General features: G+C 36.0%; 1 protein-coding gene across 7 annotated transcripts in view; it reads left to right on the top strand.

Moving 5' to 3' along the window:
• The window catches only part of LOC107039468 (collagen alpha chain CG42342), a 240,584-nt gene that overhangs the window by 176,566 nt on the left and 48,372 nt on the right, over positions 1–15,646 (top strand). The gene's annotated exons all lie outside the window — the stretch shown is intronic.

The following is a 15,646-nucleotide window of genomic DNA, read 5'->3' as shown; positions in this document are numbered from 1 at the left end:
ACCAGTAATTTAATTTCGCAAGGTAATCGATAGTATCCCCAGCCATCCGGTGTAGATTTATCCCACTCTAACCACGACGTCACCATGAAACCCCCCGAATTCACTTTTTCCACTGGGTTCTTTCGCCTTCTAAACCCCAAACCCAACCCCCACCCATCAACCCACCTCCTCTTTCACCCCCATTCGTCTTTTTACACGACTCCCTCCCGCCCCCACTCATCCTCCCGCCGCGTACCGCCACGTTGACTATTCGTACGGTTTACTCGGCTTTTTCCTCTACTCTCCGCTGCTGTGGTACTCCGCCACCAGAGATCCAGCCATATGTTGCCAAAACTTACAGTTTGCCAGTGTAGAGTGAGGAGGGCTACACCCACTCCACACACATTTCCTCTTCCTTGTTCCCATCCCCTGACCCTCCCTCTCACCCGCGCATTCCCCCACTTCCGTTCTATATAGAATGATTCAAGGAGAACCCGACAAATGTTTTGCCGAGTAATCCAATAGGAAAGGAGTATATAAAATTTTCGGGGCGTCTTTTTTTCGTCGTTTGTGATGAATTTAATGGCGAGAATAATCATGAGGATTTACAGGGGGTTTCATGTTTTTTGATGAAGGTAAGGTTTTGAAAGGGAGGTTCCACGAGTTCCGGAGGGAATTCAATTGTTGAGTGTTCACACTGTACATGGAGAAAAAAGTTGGAGAAAAATTATTGAACAAGTCGAGTAATCGCGGAGTGAACTCGATTTTCAGACGAATTGAGAATTTTTTATGCCCTTTCATTATGCCCTTTTTTCTGATAGATTCGATATTCCTTTTCTCAACTGATTGTTTACAATCATTCTCATTGCAAAAAGCAATACCACTGATGAGAATTATATATTCCAATTTATCAGGTGTTAAACTTTCATATTATAATAAATAATTTAATAACGATAATAATAATAATTATAAGAATAATAACCGCGTGACCTGCTATGGAATGTTCTATTCAACCCTAATTAAGAAGGCTCGCAAACGGAGTGCTTTCTTAATCAATTTCTGCATTTAGTAATGAAATTTTTTCTTCTTTCCCTCACTTCGCATTGCGTACTTAATCACTTTGAAATGTAAAATTTATGTACCCCCCACTGTCATAGGGCACGGACCCTGTAAGGCAGATTATTGAAATAAATAAAATAAATAAAATAAATAATTTGCTCATGTTCTGATTTCTATGCTCACTGAATAAAATTTTTATCACACGGAGAGAAATGTTCAGTAAAAATTACGGAACTCACAATTCGCTCACCGATTACAGAATCGATTCAGAAAATTTAAGTGACGGTATCATAATTTTTCACAGGACATTCAGATAAAAATTACGGAACGCTCTGGAAAAATTCCGTGACAGTTCCGTAAAATTTTCTACAACCACATTTCGCTCCGGAATTACGGAAAAGATACGTAATTTTTATTGAATATTTCTCTCCGTGCATAATTACAATTCAATATAATACAATAAATTATATCATAAACATCAGTAGCGAACTGGTAAAGCGGTTTAAGTCGATTTTGACAATTGGCCAGTTTTAGTGAATATCTCGGAATCTAAGGGAGATAGCTAAATTTTTGTTTAGACCTTTCTTGTAGCAGTCAATTTGCTCTAGAAAAAAGGTTATCACGAACATTTCATTATTTCCTTTAGATTCGGAGATATTCTTCAAAAATTCAACTAAAAGATAAGTCGACTTGAACCGTTTCACCACTTCGCTACTAATATATATTAGGTAATAATATAATATAATAAATTTGCCCCAATTTTCTAGATAATTTTTGTTCAACTCTTCTCCCCATTCATTCTTGATAGTTCCTGAATGATCCTCTACTAACAGAGATGCCAACGCTGTCTTTTTTTCGGCAATTCACTCGGCCAGTAGCAGTTGCATCCACTGCAGATGCCGGAGGAACATTTCTAGGTTTGTTCAGTTACTTGTCAAATGGTCGACGGGTTGAAGCAGTAGGAGCGGAGAGCGGTGGAAAGTACGAAAACGTTATATTCCCTCTGCGCTACTACACACAACGAGAATAGCGGAAATAACGAGGAAAGTTGCGTTAAACAAGCAGACAGACGCCAGCCGGCTGACTCGTCCTTTTCACCCAGTTACTCTCGTCCTCGCGGAATTTATACCGTCGTTGTACCTGTTTCTGTCTCTCTGGGGGGGAAAACTGCCTCGAGTTATTTCATCCGTAGATAAATTCTCGGTGTTGTTGCATTTCCCGGCGTTTTCTCCAGGCCTCGGGAACAGCGATGCTGTCTGTTGTTGTTTCTTTTTAGGGTACGGTGTTTACGTGGTTAATGGAGGGAGTAATATGTTCTGTTGAATGAAGATTATTGTTCTTGGGGGGCTTATGCGAGGCACTAGAGACGGATTTATATTTTTCGTAATTGGAAAAAAATGGAATTTCATGGACAATCTGGTAGTAATTCAGTAGCGAACCGGTCAATCGGTTTAAGTCGACTTAACTCTCAGCTGAGTTTTTGTTGAATAACTCGGAATTTAAGAAAGATAGCGAAATTTTTGTAAAATCTTTATCGATAGTCTTCATTTTTCTTTACAAAAAAGATTTTTAGGAAAATTTTGCTAATTCCTTTGGAATTTGAGATATTCATCGAGAACTGGCGCTAGAGTGTAATTGACTAAAGGGGTAACAGAATAAGGCGACCGTTTCCTCGAAATTTTCAAACAAATTTCCTGCTCTAAGTTATTAACATTTTTTTAACCCAAAGCACATTGATCTCCAATGTCGCTTTCTGGAGATTAATGTGCTTGTATTTGTAAAAATATCGATAACTTTCAGCAGGAAATTTGTTCAAAAAATTGGAAAATTAACGGCATTCTGTTACCCCTTAAACCGTTTGACCACTTCACTACTGAATTCATAAAAGTGATATTGAATTCAACTTAGGGGAGAAGAGATGATACAATTCCAAGTTTTAGGTAGAATTCAAGATAATTCATACGATTTCAGGGAAACTAAGACAACAATTTCACAAATTATTTAAATTTCCACTATTCAATTTTCTTTCTAAAAAAGTCGTTCTAAAAAAAATAGCATGCGCAATATATCGAACGAATCGAGAAAGTAAGACGGTTTTCATGAATTGAATGCCGTTCTATGAAACATGACTAAATGAATCACAGTTGTCTAAATCTTTTAGGTCGGAGGAAAATAAAATAATTCTACTTTCTTAATATTACGTTTACTAAGGTTTTCTTCGAACAAAGTTGATTAAAATTAATAGCTAGAATTATGAGCTTATCTCACATTTTTGACGTTAGAATGGGAGAGTCTGAATGCAATATAGTGAAGATGATGATCGATTTTTTCACTTTGAACAAATAATATTAATATCCAAATACAAAATTTTTGATATGAATAAAAAGAAGCTGTGACTCAATATTCCAAATGAAGTTTTAATTTTTAATTTGGTGCTGAAAACACGAGATGACAATATTCTAAGCACGAAATTGTATTGATGAGATGAACAACAAATTAATTGAATTACCGTGTGAACTAACTAGAAATTGATAACAGTGTGGGCACGCACTTTTAACAGAGTATCAACAAACATTGAACTCCAGAAATTCACACTCTAAAGTGTGTTCTAGAAGGAATTGAATTGCCATCATGATTAAAATCTTGTCCAGTGAGCATAGGAATTAAAACATGAGCAAATAATTTATTGTAACATGAAAATTTAACAGCTGATAAATTGGGACATGTGATTCTCGTCATTCGTATTGCTTTTTGCAATGAGCATAATTAAAAACAATTAATTGAAAAAGGAAATATTGAATCTGACAGGAAAACGGGTATCAAGAAAAGAACCTGTTCATCAAAAATCGAGTTTTAATTCGAATAAAATTTATTATTAAAAAACAGTTCTCTGGGTGCAAATGTCAAATATTTAAAAACCACTGCGAAGCCAATCCCTATATTTAATTCACAAATACTATTCAACAAGTTCTCTCCATCCCCATCCTCCCACTCTCCGATGACTTGCGAAAACCGATGAAATTGATACAATCGTTCCACCCTCACCTCTTTATTATTCCTCATCCCCCGCTGAAAACCACCGTAGATAACGAAATTTCAAAATAAGAAAGTTGCCGAGAAAATGTGCTTCGGCAAAAACGAAAATTCCAGCTGCGTCTAGTCCCATCGAGATCCAATAGCTGATGTAATGGGAAATCGTAATGTCGTGTGGAGCCCTCCACCGGATTTCCTCGCTTTTTTTTTCTCAACCGAGAGATATCCTCCTTTCTTATCCAGGCGTTTTATTTTTCGAATGGGCGCGGATGAAAGTGGTGTGCCAGAAGGGAGATAGGAGGGCAACGGTACGCCTTGGGAGAGTTATCTTCCACTGGCCGCAAAGTCGAATAACCCCTACCCCCGCTTCGGGTACCGAGGCCCTGATCTTTCCAAAGTCCAAGATATCCCGACCTGGCAAAGAGGATTAATGGGATCTCTTTCGAATGAAAGGGGGATTCTAAGAAAATAAGATAGAGTTCTTCGGGGCCAATCGCATTACGACATTCTGACAAATTCAAGTGATAACGCAAGTGTGAGGACAATTAATTGATTCTTTTCAATAACAATTTGTTGATTCTTTTTGTTTGTCGGATAACTTTCACGTTTTGACGGACAGTGTCAGAAAATGAGGGAAATTTCATGGGGTTTTAGTGGTGATTTTTAGGCGAACGACATTGAATTTGGATGATGGGGAAACGATTCATGAGATTTCACATTTCTTTGAATTTTTTTGGGGTAATTGACCTGAAACTTTACTGTTCCTATTTATTTTTGCATCGTATTATAAATTTTCAATGTTAAAATTCTTGATATTACAGTGGAAATTTGAAGAATTTCGTTGATTAAATTATTTCGTTCGTTCACAATGGAATTATTCACTAGAATTTTTGTTGATTGTTTTTGTATGTTTGATAATTTTCACGTTTTGAGTGTTTTTTAGTGGTAATAGGGGAAAGACTGAAATAGTAAAATTTCCAATTTCTTTGGAATTTTTTTGGGATAATTTACCTGAAATTTACTGTTTCCATTAGTTTTTTCATCACATTATACGTTTTCAAAGTCGAAATTTTGTATATTTCAAAGGAATTTTGCGAATTTTGGTGATTAAATTATTTTGTCTGACCATAACGGAATTATTCACTTCAACTTTTGGTGATTATATTTACTTACCTGACAACTTCACGTTTTGACGTACAGTAGCAGAAAATGAGAATATTATAGCGATTTCAGTGATGGTTTTTAAGAGAACGACATTGAGTTCAGTGGATGAGGGAAAAAATCATGAGATTTCAAATTTCTTTGGAATTTTTTCGAGATAATTGACTCGAAATTTACTGTTCCCATTCATTTTCTCATTACATTAAGAATTTTCAATGTCGAAATTATTGATATTCCAATGAAATTTCAAGAATTTCGTTACATTGTTTCGTCTGTCCATGACGGAATTATTCACTTGAATTTTCGTTGATTCTATTTGTTTGCCTGACAACTTTTCTGTTTCGACGTAGAGTATCGTAAAATAAGGAGAATTCCATTAGCATTTCAGTAACGAATTTTCGGAGAACGACATTTAATTCTGATGATAGGGAAAAGAATCGTGCACGGAAAAAAATATACTTGATTCAAGGATATTAGTCTTGATTCGAGTATAAAATATACTTGATTGAAGTATATTTTATGCTCGAATGGGGGACGGCTGTTTCAATTCGAGAATGATTATTTCGTATAAGCCCGGGTTGTACCAAGCGCTCGAAAGTGTAATCTAAGGGTCAGACACTAAGTGTGAGAATATAAGGGCCAAAAAGTGTAGGTTAAAAAATGAGGGTCGAAATATTAGAGTCAAAAACTGAGGGCCTAAATGTAAAGGTGAAGGAATGAGGGTCAGAATGTTGGGGTTAAAAAAAGAGGGTCAAAATATTAGGATAAAAAAATTAGGGTCACAATATAAAAGTACAAAAAGTGGGTATCAGGCAATGAGGGTCATATAAGGGCTAAAAACGCTGATCAAGCATAATGTATGACTTATATTTAGACCCTCATTGCCTGACACCCACTTTTTTTACTTTTATATTCTAACCCTAATGTTTTGACCCTAATATTCTGACCCTCATTTTTTAACCTCCACTTTTTGACCCTTATATTCTGACACTTAGTGCCTGACCCTTACATTACACTTAAGAGGGCTTGCTACAACCCGCCCTGATACAAAAGAATCATCTGCGAATTAAAATACCCATCCCCCAATTCAGTATAAAATATACTTAATTCAAGTATTTTGGAATTTTTTTTGGGATAATTGCCCCCAAATGTACTGTTTCCATTAATTTTCTCATCACATTATAAATTTTTAATATAAAAATTCTTAGTATTTCACTGTAAATTTCAACAATTATTTACTTAAAAAATCAAAAAATGAATGCAAATAATTTCCTCTCGTCATCGGGCATAACTTGTTGAATACAATTAATGAACTCGACTACCTCCTCCATAGGCAGAGATATCCCGAGAATGTTAGTTGAGTGGAATTCCATCGCAATAACTTCGATAATTACCGGGAATAGAGAGGCATTCAAAGATTTCCTCTGATGTCTGGGTATTGTTATGGAACTGCGCGCCAGTGTGAAGTTTCGATCATCCTGTCATTCTCTGAAACTATCTATAACTTTCCACCTCACCCCCGCGCCTCCCCCTCCCCCCGCTTTGCGCGATTTCCATCGCTGGGGGGGGGGTGACTCGTGATGTATGGTCAGAGATATCACGGGCTGTCGCGCACTTTAAGATGCCCCATCCCCTTCAAACGAGTCGTCTAGTCCTCTCCCTTGCATTCTAGTCTTGTCGACTCCTTTATTTTTCTCTTCCGTCTCTCTATTCTTTGATTTTCCGCGGAAGACGATTCAATGGCAGCACTGTCCGTGCGTAAAGGAAATAAAGAGGATAAGTCGGAGGACAGACGATTCCTTTGTGACGAGGGAATACATTGTCTTATATGGAATTTCGTTGATTAAATTCTTTCGTCTGTCCACAACTGAATTATTCACTTGAATTTTTCATTATTAAATCATTAGTGCAGCGACATTTCTATCAAGAGGGGGTTCATCTCAATGAGACCCGTTTTATTCTATTGGGTTTCGATTGAGTGTATAAATTGATTTCAGCGATTGAAGAGTTTTTTCTCCTGTATTTTGAAAAACATTGGGGTTCATAAGTGGTTTTACCTCTACTTCACATGAAATTTTCTCTAGAAATTCATTGATTTCTTCAGTTTAAAAAAATTTCAGCTGACATTCTCCTTACACTTATTGGAAATTTGAGTTATATTATTTTTTTTATGGTAAAATCAACGGAAACTGCCAATTTTATTTTAATTATTCCATGAAAATTAATAGGGATCAGCGTAATCCAGGTAATGTAGATATTTCCTTTGTCGAGGGAATATATCGTGTGATATAGTATTTCGTTGAAAAAATTCTTTCGTCTGTGCACAATCGAATTATTCACTTGAATTTTTGATTATTAAATGATTACTACGGTAAAATATTTATGAAGATGGGGCTCATCTCAATGAGACCTTTTTTACTTCATTAAATTTTGATTAATTGTAAAAATTGATTTCAGTGATTGAACAGTTTTTCTCCTGTATATTGAAAATTATTGGGGCAAAACGGCTTTTTTTCAATTTCACATGAAATGTTCTTCTCAATTTCGTCGATTATCTGCACTTTGAAATTTTTTTAGCTGCAATTCTTGGCGCACTTGTTGGAAATTACGGTTATATAATAGTTCCACTGAAATTTTATGGAATTTCGTCATTAAAAATTCAACATTTAATGGTAAAATCTGTGGAAACTGCCAATTTAAGTTCAATTATTCCACAAAAAGTAATGAAAATCACGGAAATTCAGGTAAATATAAAGAATTCCTTTGTGTCGAGGGAATAGATTGTGTTATATGGTATTTCATTGATTAAATTCTTTCGTCTATCCACAACTGAATTATTCACTTGAACTTTTGCTTATTAAATCATCACTGCAGCGAACAGTCCGTCAGGATGGGGCTCATCTCAATGAGACCCGTTTTACCCCATTAGAGTTCGATTAATTGTAAAAAAGTGTTTCTCTTGTATTTTGAAAATTATTGGGGTAAGGCGGATTTTTCTTCATTTCACATGAAAATTTCTTGCCAATTTAATAAATGTCTACATTTTTTAAAATTTTTAGCTGAAATTCTCGGAACACTTATTGGAAATTTCTATCATATTGTACTTCCACTGAAATTCAATGTCACTCTCCTGAAAATTATGAGTCAATGATCCATAAAATTTCCATCTTCTTCTAAACGCATGGAATTAAGAAAAGTAATAAAATAATTAGTGCCAATAATTCACAGTATTTCTTCGAATCGTCGCGACATTCGTTCAAACCTAATGATCAAAATTTATGGATTTCATATTCTGCTAAAGACACTGCCAAATACGTAGATAATATATCATTCAAACTCATATATAAATACCAGTACAGAACAGCAATAGGAAATTTCCATACAACTCTCTCGATTCGGTCATAAATTTTCTCGGTGAGCACAACCGTGAAATCGGAAAGAGGTGGAAGGCATAGTAAGAAGGAGAATAAGAAGAAGTATGATGAAGAAGTGGTGCCTCTGCAAGATGAAGAGGAAATAAGAGGAGAGGAATGATCGATTGTTCCGACGATTCGACTCGGTGCTCTCTGGCTATTGCAATTACTTCGATGTATTGGGATTATCGGCGTGGAGTTTGGTTCTGAGGAGTTGGAATATTGCGAGGAATTTCGGCGCTCGAGGGCTTCGGGTCAAGCTATGATGAAAGCCGTCAGTTTCCCCGGGACAAGTGACAGACTGATCGATGATGGATAGGGACGGGGACTACAGGGCGAAAATTATTTGGGAAATGTCAACAACTAGGTGTTCAAAATAGAATATGGTGATACAAGGGCGATAGGTGGCAGATTGTGACGAGTGCGAGGTTTGCTGAGGCTAAAATTAAAGACGGGGGTCCAGGGGGGCGAAGCCCCCCCACTGAAGTAAAAACCAAATTATCACTGAATGAAAAATAACATTTTTTCAAACCCCATAATCATATTCAAACTCCATAATCAATTTTATGTGAATGGAAAAGAACTCTCTTCTACAATTTATTGATAATTTTTGATTGAAGAAAAGCCCAACTATTCCAAAGAGATATGATTCTTTTTTAAATACAATCCTCTCATCTTTAACACAATTCACTTTATTTGAACGATAAAAAACTGTCTTCCACAACTTTCGTATAATACTTCTTTCAATTTGTTGAACATAATAAACTTTATTTTAACAAAAAATACTCTTTTACTCGTCAACGAAGTAAAGGTCAACGAGTTTACTCTTTGAACTCGCCATTGCACGCGTTCAAAGCAATAAGTCGCACTTTTGACGCAGCCGTGACATGAAAATTGTTTACCGTACATTAATCAGGGTTCACTACTTTTTGATTCAAATTCGAAAATAATTTTTCAATTCTCAATTATAATGGAACAATTAAATCTAAATATCTGACTTTGATTTTTCAATTAATCTGATAATCATCATTCTTGCGAAGTTGATTACTGATTCATAAAATATTTGAAAAATTGAAAATGTTGATTGATAATTAATTTAATAAAAATGGAAAAATTGTCCAATCCAGTTGCCAGATTTTGGACGTAATAAAATAGTTTTAATTCTGCATTACGGAAATGTTTTTTTTATTTCGACATTTCTCGCGCCTCCCAAGGTTTCATTGGCATCAGAATCGTTAGTAGATACAGAATCAACCTTCACTGGGCGAAAAAATTCGATTTGGGCGAAAGTCGACTTTCCCCCTAAAAAAATCCAAAATATAACACTTTGGCCCCAGGTGAAAAAAAAAATTTTTTATTTTGAAATTTCTCGATTCTGCATTACGATTTTGCCTATTTCAATGAAGAAAGGAAGCTTCTCCCAAATAAATCCGGTGATAGTATTTTGAAATTGCGAATCTGTAAACACCAATTTCTCCTTGCACAACCGCACCCGCCGTACTTTCCCGGCTCGCGGTGCGATTTCCCAGCTGAGCGATCCATTAAATATGTATCGTAATGGGGTGCCTGGCCTCCCCAGGGGTAGTTGCATCGAACACATAACTGTATCGCCGGAGAAATAAAAGCAGAGGAATCAAGAGTNTATGATTCTTTTTTAAATACAATCCTCTCATCTTTAACACAATTCACTTTATTTGAACGATAAAAAACTGTCTTCCACAACTTTCGTATAATACTTCTTTCAATTTGTTGAACATAATAAACTTTATTTTAACAAAAAATACTCTTTTACTCGTCAACGAAGTAAAGGTCAACGAGTTTACTCTTTGAACTCGCCATTGCACGCGTTCAAAGCAATAAGTCGCACTTTTGACGCAGCCGTGACATGAAAATTGTTTACCGTACATTAATCAGGGTTCACTACTTTTTGATTCAAATTCGAAAATAATTTTTCAATTCTCAATTATAATGGAACAATTAAATCTAAATATCTGACTTTGATTTTTCAATTAATCTGATAATCATCATTCTTGCGAAGTTGATTACTGATTCATAAAATATTTGAAAAATTGAAAATGTTGATTGATAATTAATTTAATAAAAATGGAAAAATTGTCCAATCCAGTTGCCAGATTTTGGACGTAATAAAATAGTTTTAATTCTGCATTACGGAAATGTTTTTTTTATTTCGACATTTCTCGCGCCTCCCAAGGTTTCATTGGCATCAGAATCGTTAGTAGATACAGAATCAACCTTCACTGGGCGAAAAAATTCGATTTGGGCGAAAGTCGACTTTCCCCCTAAAAAAATCCAAAATATAACACTTTGGCCCCAGGTGAAAAAAAAAATTTTTTATTTTGAAATTTCTCGATTCTGCATTACGATTTTGCCTATTTCAATGAAGAAAGGAAGCTTCTCCCAAATAAATCCGGTGATAGTATTTTGAAATTGCGAATCTGTAAACACCAATTTCTCCTTGCACAACCGCACCCGCCGTACTTTCCCGGCTCGCGGTGCGATTTCCCAGCTGAGCGATCCATTAAATATGTATCGTAATGGGGTGCCTGGCCTCCCCAGGGGTAGTTGCATCGAACACATAACTGTATCGCCGGAGAAATAAAAGCAGAGGAATCAAGAGTTGAGCAGCAGTAGCAGGGGCAGGGGGGCGGGGGAGAGGGAGCTGGAAAGCCCAACTCCGTCATCCATAGTCTCGTGATACCCTGACGATCGACTCCGTCTACGTGACTCGAATGGATATCGATATATTCCACTCACTCCAGCTGGTGTGCCCTCTGCTGCATCCCTATTCGACTATTCGCCCGATTTATCGTTGGCTTTGCGTTGGGGACCTCGGGAGGGGTTCATCTTTCCACTTGAATCACGCCTTGTGTGAGGTATCCCACGTACGAAAAAACGAATGGGCCGAGCTTGGCCCAAGCCCGGTGGCCGGCCTGCCGAACTTCGGGACCCGTTCCTCAACCGGGACCGCGCCGGNAAGTGTATGTTCAACAATAAGAATATTTGTACGTGAAAACACGGCAAATACATGTACGGCATGTACATGAGGTATAGCCGTCGTTCCATATATCAGTGGCTATCATATACGATAAAGGGGAAAATAATGTTGTGTTGAGCAATTTCAACTGAAATTTCAGGGAATTTCTGCATTAATAATTCACAATTTGATTACAAAATTGAAGAAACTACGAATTCTCCTTCAAGTCAATAGTGAGGTGGTAAAACGGTTTAAGTCGATTTTGACTATTTGCCACTTTTCAATAAATATTTCAGATTATTTTTCCCAATCGGATTGCGACCAATCACAGCGCAGTATTGGAGGCTACCCGACAGTTTTATTTCGGATATTTCCTAGCTTTTGAATATTTCGCAGCAGTTCTTCATTTTTTTACCTGAATATTTCGCAGTAGCTCTTCATTTTTTCGGCTCATTTCAGACAGAATCTTATATTTGGCAGTCTATGGAAATCGGGTTATTCTATCAACATAATTTGTTTAAATCTTCCCCAATTCACCTCCTGATGTTGTCCACTGCACTCTGCTTGGCCACAATCCGATTGGGAAAAATAATCCGACAAATACCCCTCGAGATTCGAAATTAATCGGGTATTTCTCTCGAGCTCCCCTGCAAACAAACCATCGTGCCAAGTGTTGCGGAAAAATCCCACGCGCAAGCGCTCGGGATTTTTTAACCTGCAAAACTTGACACCCTCATTTGTTTGCACTGAAGCTATCGGGAAATACCCGATAATTTTGAAGCTCTAGGGGTATTACTACTGAATATAAGGCAGATAGTAAAAATTTTGACTTAATCTTTTCTACAGCACTCCATTCGCTCTACAAAAAAGGCTATTACAAAAATTTCGTTATCTCCCTTAGATTCGGAGATATTCCTTAAAAACTCAGATGCGAGCTAAGTCGACTTGAATCGTTTTTCCACTTCGCTATACTGAATCATTCCCTGAAAATTCTTAAAAATATTCATCTATTGATAAAGCGTGAAACGAGTGTGAAAATCTCCTTGACGAATGAACCGCAATCTATATAAATCGACAATCCCACGTATTCGTTAATTATTAAACCTCATTAATTTGTTCAAACCATGCAATTAACGAAAAATAAGAGAGATTAATGGAAAATATGTGATATCTCCTCTTCGATAAAATATACTGAATTCCCGTCATAATCGAGGAGTTCGTCAATTGAAATACCACAAACTTTAATATTTGCAGATCGAAACCATGATAATTCAAATGTACTATAGTTTGCACATGATCCTATTTCAATTGACATTTCCCCACTTGTTGCATATACATTATCATTTCATTTTATTTGCCATGTTGAACGTCCGCTGATAAAACCACGTGCGCAGTCACTTTCCAGCTGACAATATTCTCTTATCTTTTCTCGACAGTTCGTTCGAACATTGGGTACTGATTAAAAAGTTCAGTGATTCATTGAAATATCCTTTTATCTCGATTCGGGTGTAGCAAATGAGCTCGAACACTTTACAGCAATATAACCCCGGAGGAGTGATTGGATTTTATGGACCGTTGAGGTGATTTAAATCGCTAAAAATTTCTGTCAACTCGCGACGCGATTTTTCCATCTTCAAACGGCAATCAAGAAATTATTGTGAATCGGGTCGCGCTTCAGTGAACTGAGAAATGACTTTGTGATGAGAAAAGGGGTCCAATATTGTTATCGTCCTTCCGACCCTCTTTACTGTATTTCGGTGTCAAGGAAAGGTGACGAGGGTGTCACTAGAGATTAAGGAATTAATGTATACATGGAGAGACGAGTTCGGGAGTCTTCACGTATGAAAAAAATTAATAAAAAAATCAAGCGCTTTCTTCAAAGACTTCCCAGTCCTTAAGAATTCCGGTGAAGTGCGATTGGAATTTTATTTGAGAATTCTATTTGTTTTTTTAAATTATTTCAGTAGCGAAGTGATAAAACGGTTCGAGTCAATTTTCACTATTGGCCAGATTTCAATGAATATCTCGGAATCTGAGGGAGATGGCAAAATCTTTATTATAAACTTTTTCGTAGAGCCAATTGAGAGCTACAACAAATATAATTACGAAAATTTCGCTATCTCCCTTAGATTCGCAAATATTCTTCAATAACTCAACTGTTATTCCTCAATACTCAACTCATAAGTCGACTTAAACCGTTTTACCATTTCGCTACTGATTTCATGAGAATTAATAGAAATAAGGAAAATTCTGGGAAACATATTTTTAATTTTTCAATTAATTGACAATTCAGACTGATTTGGTGCTATATTCATGTTATCTTGCGTATTATTAAAATTTTTTGGTAGAAATTTCAGGTACACTTCTTAGAAATTTTCATGGCATTATACACTGTTGAAAGAATTTGGCTGAATTATCCGGAAAAAGTCCTTGAATTCGATTTAAGTGGAAAAGATCAATGGAATTTCAAGTTTCTCTGGAAATTCGAGTAAAGTTTAAATTTTTTAGCGGCAGGAAAATAGAAATGATATAATTCACATGAATTTTCAAGTACAAATGAATATTCACGGCCAAATTCCCTTGAATTTTCATGGAATTCCTTTAACATTCTCGGAATTCTAATAAATTTTAAGGTATTCCCTGAAAATTTAGAAGAATCTGGAATTCAAAGAGAGATTTCTCTGGATTTTCCCGATTTTTTGTGAATTTTCCCCCGAATAATTGAACGGAAATGTCGACTGAATTTTACAGTTTGCACGGAAACTGTAAATTCCATGAAATTATGAATTTTCAATTACAAAATTCTTTGAAATTTCAGTGGAAATTATTGATTTCAGTTCAATTATTTTACGAAAATCAACAGAAATCAGAAAAATTCTTGTAAATATATTGGTGATATTTCCATTATTTAAATTTAATTGTAAATTCAAGTAAATTGGAAAATTTTTGTTCTCCTGCTGCTCAAATATTTGAAATTGCAGGAAACTTTCACTGCAATTTGTAATTTCATAATTTCTTTCCCCTTAACGATATCCAAGCTCTTTTACAGTTTGCCAAATATGTCAATAAAATTGCATGAGAAAAATTAGGAAAAAATCATGAATATCCAGTGTCTTTCAAATTACATTTTGCACAGAATTATAATTTTTTTAAAATTTGCTATTTATAAATAAATAGTTCAAATTGTCTAAACTTTCGGCAACCTCATTTACTTGAGCATGAAATCGATTTCTGCTAATATTCTCAATATGAATAAATTTGTTATGATTCCGAACAAATGATTTTTATGGTAGAAAATTGATTGTTTATTTCATCAATCTATCTCCCAAAATAAACTTTCTAATGTTGTTTCCGATTTTTAAAATGTTTTCCAACGATTCAATATCAGACCTGCAAAATTTAAATAATAAAATCATTAAAAAATGTCTGGAAACTTGAGGTCAAATGGGGTTCAAATGAGAGCTCTGATGTTCGACTAAAAAAGTAGAAAAGGATTTCACTGAAGCAAAAATAGCCAAAGTACTCGGATATTGGCTTGAAATTTCATAATTTTCATCAAAATTTCTTCTCCTTCTCCAGGCCATTTCACGTTCTCATGATTTCTCTTTTCCTCTAACTCGAATTTAATCTGACTCTCTTGAAGAACACAAGTCAACGGTCCCTGAGATCTCTATCATTTTTTCATCATTTCTTTCTTTCTTTCATCATTTCATTTTCAACAGTAAACTTTTTCACAAGAATACACTCGCAATCATCACAGATAAACGTTGCAAAACACCACAGACTGCGTTCGGCATAGCCGCAGGCAATGCACCACGAACGTGCTTTTCCCCCAAAATTCCATCCTCGTTTTGACGATTAACAGGTCTGAGCCTTCGTTATTCTCGCAGCAATCCTAAAGAGAACCAGAAAATTCCAGCATCCCTAATACTCGCAATTTGCCGCAGACACACGACCAAAGGAATGTCCCCATCGACTGAGGCTGCAGACTCTTCCCCCCCCCCCC

Source organism: Diachasma alloeum, unplaced genomic scaffold (assembly GCF_001412515.2).
Source record: "Diachasma alloeum isolate Michigan unplaced genomic scaffold, Dall2.0 Dall_scaffold_00178, whole genome shotgun sequence".
NCBI classification, from domain to species: Eukaryota; Metazoa; Arthropoda; class Insecta; order Hymenoptera; family Braconidae; genus Diachasma; species Diachasma alloeum.
This window is presented reverse-complemented; position numbering and strand designations above follow the sequence as displayed.